The following is an 8,580-nucleotide window of genomic DNA, read 5'->3' on the forward strand; positions in this document are numbered from 1 at the left end:
CACATCTCCTTCTTTGACTCTGACCCTTCCACCTCCCTCTTCTAAGGACCCTGGTGATGACGTTGTACCCGCTGGATAATCTGGGATAATCTCCCCATCTTGAGACCTTTAACTTAATCATAGCTGCAGAGTCCCTTTTACGTGTAAGATAACAGAGTCACTAGTTCTGGGGCTTAGGACATGGACATCTTTGGGGGTCTTAATTCTACCCACCACGAAAGGGATCTAGGAAGCTTCTCACAGGGAAAACAATCTTCCTACTGCCATGCCCAAGAGTGGGGGCCACCCATATTGGGGAGGGCAATCTGCTTTCCTGAGCTACCAGTTCAAATGTTAATCTCATCCAGAAACACCCTCTCAGGCACACCCAGAGTCATGTTTGACCAAATACCTGGGCACCCAGTGACCCAGTCAAGTGGACACATAACTTTCACTGTCACAATGCTTTTGTGGAAGGAACTCAGAGGGGAGTGAAGAGACCTGGGTTTGGGATCTGGATCTGTCTGTGACATTAGCCAAGTCTCATTCTTTCCTGGGGCCTTGGTTTCCAAATCTGTATGGTGGGGACAATCCGATCCCTAAGGTTCCCTCTAGCTCAGACGTGATATGGATTTGCTCTACGCCCATTGCTGTGTTAGTAATCAGACACTGGAAGATGACAAAGGCCAGTTTTGACATGGATTCCATGGAATATGGCGTACAGTTGGCGGCGGCGTAGGGATCCATCCAACCCAGGACCAGCATTACTCATTCTTCCTGGACCTCACCTAGCACCATGTGCACACATAGATTGTGGCTCTTAGCGGGGAGACTATTTTATTCAGTCTTGTAGCCATCACACCAGGCCTGGAAAAAGGACTCAGTATATTCTCTGGTTGTTGAATGACTGATTGACTGATAGAATAAAAGTCAGTATGATGTGTGGGATAGTGTCAAGAGGTCCACGTGTGCTGAAAGGTCCCTCATAGACTGGAAACCCCCATAAAATTAGTGGTGAGTATATGGGCTCTTTGAGTCCTGCAAACCTGGGTTCAAATCCCAGAGCCACTGCATAGGAGCTACGTGACCTTGAGCAAGGTACTTCACCTGTCTGAGCCTCAATGTTCTTATCTGTTCAATGGGGATAATAATAGAACTGAATTCATAAGTTTGTGATGAGATTGAAATGAGATAATCTATGCAAAGGGCACAGCCCAGTGCCTGGCACATAGTTCGTGCTCCATAAATATTAAAAATGACAGCTATTGGGCTTCCCTGGTGGCGCAGTGGTTGAGAGTCCGCCTGCCGATGCAGGGGACACGGGTTCGTGCCCCGGTCCGGGAAGATCCCACATGCCGCGGAGCGGCTGGGCCTGTGAGCCATGGCCGCTGAACCTGCGCGTCCGGAGCCTGTGCTCCGCAACAGGAGAGGCCGCAACAGTGAGAGGCCCCAGTACTGCAAAAAAAAAAAAAAAAAAAAAAAAAAATGACAGCTATTAATGTTGCTATCATCCTGCCTTGCACATTGTCTGGGGAAGATATAGATGATCCATTAAAAGCCCATGCCTTTCCCAGGCCATTCAGGGGATGTAGGGGACTGTTGTTGACCCCATATATAAGAAGGCACGTTAGGTTCTTTGAAATATACACTGACCACCCTCTCCAATACAGGACACCCTACCCCATCGTTCTGCATCAATGAGCCATCTGTGCTGTTCAAATATTGTTCAAATGTAATATTTTTGAAACTATTGTTAAGATGCTTCCTAAATGCTTGCCAAAACTCTAACAATCCCACGTGAACCAAAAATATAATTGTTCATTGGCTTTGCATTGTGGGAATGGATTGTCAGACGGAGATACCATGAAGGCAGTTGATTCAATTCATCACAAAGAGGAGGCGAAGATGTGCTGGGTGCACACCTGGCTCTGCCACGTTCGCCCAGGTAACCTCAGAACAGTCATTTAGTATCTCAGAGATGTTTCCTCCCCTGCACGATGGGTTACTCATAGGTTAACCGATCGGGTTGGCTCAGTACCTTGTAAGCCCAACCAGTAGTCACTGCTAAAACTGTTTAAAAGAATACTTATGAAGTGACCTTCATAGATGTTAGTTTCGTCACAAGCTGGACCCAGTAGTAGAGGGATCAGTGGATGAATTTTGGATGGATTTGAGCAGAGCCTTTCTAAGAATGGGTTGCAATCCAGCCCTGTCTGTGTATTTGAGGAGCCAGCACATTTAAGAATTTGGTTTGACAGATTGCTGAATTCCATTGAGGTGGGAAGGTGTGGGTGGTGGGTATCAAGGAATCTATTTAAGGCCACAAATTCAGGTGTACCAGAAGCATCCACCTTCTTAAATCTCTTTAAGTGAATTCAAATTAGACTTGGAGTCTCTACTGGGTTGCAAGAGCTTAATTTTCATCATTACTGGGTCTACCTGGTCACCATCAAAACCCATTCACCTATCCTGTTTCCTCCAAGTCTGAAAACTGCTACTTCTGGGCCAAGCTTGGAACGGGGGAATCTGTGCCTAGATCGGTGTTTCTGGCATCAAGGGTCCACCCACTCCCCTTGGGGCTCTGCCAGGACTTATTTGCGACCTCTGGCCTGGTTCTCTGTCACAGAGAAATTGTTTCCTCTCCCCCAGCCTCCTCCCCAAGACCCCTCTGTAGGCCCATCAATGAGCTTTCAATAGGGTTTGCTAATAGTTGTAAGACTGAACGAGGCCCCCAGATGTTTCACTCTGGTTTGTGATGTTTGTTTATTTAATTAATAGACTTTATTTTTAAACGTACAGAAAAATTGAACAGAAAGTGCAAAGAGGTCCTATATAGCCTTTCAACCCACCCCCATGCCCCCTCTGCCCAGTTTCCCCTATGATTGCCATCTTGTATTAGTGTGGTTATTTGTACAACTGATGAGCCAGTAGCGGTACATTATTATTATTACCTAAAATCCATAGTTTACATCAGAGTTCACTCTGTGTTGTACATTCTATGGGTTTCGACAAATGTATAATGACGTGTATCCACCATTCCTGAATCATGCAGAATAACTTCATTGCCCTAAAAAATCCCTGTGCTCCATCCCTCCCTCCCTCCAACCCCTGGCAACCACTAATCTTTTTACTATCTCCATAATTTTGCCTTTTCTGTGTTTTTTAAATTAATAATTTAGCTTCCAAGATTTAAAAAGTGAAATATTTTATATAAAAACCCAGATGTTCAATACCTCTCCAAAAATTGGAATAGCCCAGGTAACTCTGGGCTGGAGCTGAGTACCAGGTGCTGCCCTCTCAGAGGGGTGTGGGGTCTCCCATTCCTTCTTCTGCGTCAACTGACATGTGACCCCCATTCTCTTCCTTGGCCCCTGTAGGCATTTGAGTTTGCGACCATCCTCTGGCCCCCTGCACAGAGCAGAACAGCCTTTGACTCATGGGCTGCTTCTATTTCCTGCCCTGCAAATATATCCCTGAGGCCCGGTGTCACAACAAGATCAGATACCTGCTTGAAGTGGGGAAGAGAGAAACATATAGGGAAATCACGCACAAATTAAACTCTCTGAAAATTGTCCTGTCATCCGTGGGAGGCTCATGTGAGGTCATGCAAACACCCAGCTGTAGGGATGTCTGAGGCTGGAACGAGGTCAGCCAACATCCTACACTTGACAAGTTTCTTCTGCGTTCTCTGCACAACCTGAACCTACCAGTTGTCTGAGGTTGTGGGCCCCGGCATGGGTTACATACAGTGTCCTTCAGTGGCCGCCACAGCATGGGTCAATAATTTATGCTAATGATGCAATTGACCCTACTGACCTCCTTCCTGGACCGTGTCAGGGAACTGGACACCCAGAGATTAAATTGCCCCTGGAGTGGGTGGGGGTGGGGGGTGGAATGGAGTGGGTGGTGACGAGTGCACGGGGAGACACTAGGAGGTTCAAGGCCAGAGCATCACCTGCCAAGACACAGCCAGAAATGAAGACAGCCCTTTAACGTGGCTGCAGGGTTTCACTTTGGGGAAGAACCAAAGTCTCCAGCGAAATGCGAACCAGAATGTTGTGAGGGTGCCCCCAGACTTCTGCCTACAGCAAAGCCCCTGGATGGTCCTTCTGCCCAGGGCCTCCGGGACAGACTGAGTAGTCAAAAGAGCACCAGAGGCAGAGTGCAGTATCCGCCCCTTCAGTGCTGTGTGGTCTTGGGCAAGTTGCTTTGTCTCTCTGAGTCTCCATTTCCATCTCTGGCATGGAGACTCACACACACACACACACACACACACACACACACACACACACACACACACACAATGAAGGTAGTAATAATGCTTGTCTCGCAAGAGAATAAATGGGGTTGTCATATCCCAGGGGGTCCTCTATATCTCCTCCCCACAGCACCAATATCTTGTCCCCTGCCCAAGTCATCATACACAAGTCCTTCCTCTTTTTTGCCCTCTATATTTATTCCATCCACAGCAGTTCATTTCTTTTTTTGTTTCATTTTCACCCACTCTCCTGTTGAAGAACACGTGGGTTGTTTCTCCAGCTTGGGGCCGTAGGGAGCTGCTAGGAATGTTCTTGTACAAGCATCTTGGTAGATAGAACACTCATTGCTTTTAGATGTGTGCCTGAGGACGGAATCGCAGGGTCATGGGCCAGGCAGATGCTTAGCCTTAATAGACCCTGCTGGTTCTCCAACCTGGAGCTCATCTTAGAAATGCCTTCCCTGCCCAAATCCACTTTCTCTCCAGAAGACCCATCTTCCATCTCCATACTGCAGTGGTAACTGGAATTACGAGACAACCCAGCCCAGCAGAGCATCTTCTGACTCAGAGGCTTGGGGTGGGTGGGACATGGGAGAGGATGGAGAGGAAAGAGGGGCCCACTCTCCTTTCCACTTGGGCCTCGTTCATTCTTTGTTAGACCCTCCCGTTTGCTGAGTTGATGAGACAGAAGTTTGGGGTTCATACGACGGTGTGGTAGAGACATCTCCCAGACTTAACTCATCAGCACACCACCTTTGTGATTTTTGCCGCATTTGCTTATTTGAATTGACTTACTTTTTAAAAAATGAAAACCGTTTACTTAAGAAGGGAACTTACCTTAGAATGTAAAATCAATATGACTTCCCCTAAATAGAGGTTAATCACTATAAATGCTAAAAAACAAAACAAAACAAGGTTGATCAATTCCAGCCAGACGCTGTTAGTGGCTGGGGACTATGAGCCTGAGACCTTCTTGTACCTGTAAGGTACTCATTCCATGACTCTGATCTTGGTATGATCATGATGGGGACATCTCATGAATCTTATGGCTGGCAGTGGGAATGAACGCCCAGGACGCGCCTGCATTGTGATTCTGTTAGGGCTTCCACTCCTCAGCAGAGTCATCTGTTAGCTTCAGCACAGTCCTCTGCCATTCTGAGGGAGTGTTTATTGCCCTTGGAATCCTGCCAAGGTTAAGTGGAGAAAATGGTCCTGGTGAAACTCACTCGCTTTGTCATTTGCTCACAGACGCTCCAAGTAAACCCGTCCACTGGAGCGTAAACAGGATCTACCCAGGGCACCTGCTATTAGAGAGGTGGTGACATGTTAGGGTCGGGGGTTTCCATGACAGACCCACCTGAGTTCCAAGCCCAGTTCTGCTCTCTCCTCACTGTGCGCCTTGAGTACAGTGGGTATACCACTTCTCCTCTCTGGATCTCAATTTGCTTATCTGTAAGTGGGAATACTCACCCCTACCTCATCGGATGGTAAGAATGATCAGATTAGGTGATGCACAAAATACAATAGCCAGATACTTAGTAGACAAAAACCATTATTACGGTTCTTCTTTCTTGAGGAAGGCATAGGCTGTATTTAAATTCTCTGCAGAACTGATTCTGCCTCTTGGAGACTCATAATCATCCCAAATCTTTGTCTCAGAAAGCCCCTCGCCATCCAACTTCAATTCCATCCCAGATTTCTGCTTTCCCCACGGCCCAGACCACAGGTGTTCACAAATCTGGGTGAGAATCCTGTAATAGCTCTGACACAAGTAAAACTGTTTTTATATTCAAAGTGTCAATAACACAACTCTGACGGACTTTCTAAAATGAGAATAATTTACTTTGGCTCCAAACCATCAAAATCTGCAAGTATCTTGCTTTAGGTGTGGCTTGACCCAGGCTCAAAGGAAAACCATCATATCTTGGTTTCTCTGCACCTCCACCTTACCCTGGTCTTTGGCTGCCCCGATAATAGCAAGATGTCCCCAGGAGCTCAAGCTCACTTCTCCTATATGCCCTACTCCATAAGAAACCAGAACCTCTTTCTCCCAGCCAGTCTCATTGGTTCTAATTAGATGATCTGCCTGTTCCTGAGCCCATCACTGTGTTGGGAGAGGGAGATGGCTAACTGATTGGCTTAGTCTAGCCAGGACTCATCTCTGGAGCTGAATGTGGGGTTAACCCTACTCAAACCACGCTGGCTGGAGGAGATGTGGGCTCTGTAGGGTGTTGAAGCCAGAAGAAGGGGGGTAAGGGCCAAAGGATGCTGCAGTTGCATTAACCAGTGTCTTGAAAACTTTCTCAAAGAAACAAATTTTCCATTAGAAACCTAGTGATGTAACAAGATTGAAGGCGCTTCTCCACCCCCCCCCCCCCACCGCCTCTCTCTCTCAACTTATTCCCAGTGCTGTGTTGCCTGAAAATAACAAGGTTGGAGTCAGAGTGATGAATGGGGCAAGATTGACTCCGCACTAATTTTGCCTGGAAGCCATAGCTATTTTGGGCTCTTACTGAGCCCTGGTTTAGCTTAGCTGGTTAGAGGGCAGGGCTCACAAGGTCAAGGGTATAAAAAAGGAACAGAAGGAACAGACTCTGGAGGCAGAGTCCTGGGGCCAGATCATGCTCTACCACTTTGAACCTAGAGTCTTCAAGTAGGTCACTTACCCTCCCCCAGGCCACTATCTCCCCATCTCCCCCAAGTGTCCTTTCCTCCTGCCCCACCTCCTTCACCAGGCACCCCCTACACATCTCTCAGGTCACAGCCTGATTTCTCACTTCAAAACTAGATTGGATGCCCCTCCATGTAATTCTTAGCCCCAGGTTCCTGGGTTCAAGTCCCAGTTCTTCCAGTTTCTCAGTGAATGACTTGGGCCAAGTTTATCAGCCTCACTGTGTCTCAGTTTTCTCATCGGTCAAATGGGGATAATGTAGGTAGTACCTGTCTCATGGGGTTGTTGCAGTAATTACATTGGGTGATTTTTGTGAGCATTTAACACAGGGCTAGGTTCAGTAAATGCTAGCTTAAAACAATGATGACTGAAATTCAGGCAGAATATTAAGCTAGTGAAATCAAGCTTCTGATCTCTTATCATGTAAAATACACAAAACTGGGGTTTCGTTTCATTCTCTCCTCTACCTCACTATCTAGAAATGTGCCTGGTGTATAGCAGATGCTCAATAGAATATGTTGAACCAATGTCCCAGTTCAGCATGTTCTAGGGAATCCCCCTAGTTCTGTTGAGAGTCCAGAATTGCATGATTAAGTTTTGAGAGCCCAGAATTGCATGATTAAGTTAGCTCAGGTCTCACCAGAAATGTCAAGTTTGCAAGGCCAGCGTGAACTGGGAGTGGGAGGCTTCCTGTGTAACAGTTTGAGCAGTGCTTAAGTTACTTCCCTTCTTTGAAATTCCATTTTCTATTCTCTCCAGTTCCCACCCACCCAGAGACTTGAAATTCAGGAAGATCCTGCTAACATGCAAATACCTGCACATAAATTCATTATCACCTTGGTGTCACTGGCTTTAAAGAATTAATTAGAAGAGCAGCCTGGGGAGGGGATCAAGGCACTGGGCTGATAAACTTTGTGGAGTCAGGGGTGGAAGAATGAAGAAGTCATCAAGAGGCTACCTCCCTGGGTGAGAGGAAAGGCAGCCAGAGAGGGCATCTTTGGTTCTGCCCAGACCTTGACCTATAGCAACTCTATATAAACTTGGTTGGCAGTAGTGCTAACAATAAATAAATAAAATACCCCATACAAGGCCCCCTCTGTTTGAGTGGCCCATTAAAGACCCAAGGGAGGTTATTTCACTTTGCATCTTCCCCCATGAGTGGCCAAGAAGCCAAAGTTGGAGGCTGTTTTTCCTGAGCCTTCTTTTTTTTTCCAATGAGCAAATTCCATCTATATTTATCAATACAGTAAATCTCAAAAACATAATGCTATATAAAGAGACAATGAAAGAAATGAGATTGAGTTATTTGCAGTGAGGTGGATGGACCCAGAGGCTGTCACACAGAGTGAAATAAGCCAGAAAGAGAAAGACAAACACTGCATGCCAACACATATATACGGAATCCAAAAAAAAAGAAAAAAAAAAGTGGTTCTGAAGAACCTAGGGGCAGGACAGGAACAAAGACGCAGATATCAAGAATGGACTTGACACGGGGAGGGGGAAGGGCAAGCCGGGACGAAGCGAGAGAGTGGCATGGACACATATACACCACCAAACGTAAAATAGATAGCCAGTGGGAAGCAGCTGCACAGCACAGGGAGATCAGCTCGGTGCCCTGTGACCATCTAGAGGGGTGGGATAGGGAGGGTGGGAGGGAGCCGCAAGAGGGAGG

Source organism: Leucopleurus acutus (genome assembly GCF_964270905.1).
Source record: "Leucopleurus acutus genome assembly, chromosome: 13".
NCBI classification, from domain to species: domain Eukaryota; kingdom Metazoa; phylum Chordata; class Mammalia; order Artiodactyla; family Delphinidae; genus Leucopleurus; species Leucopleurus acutus.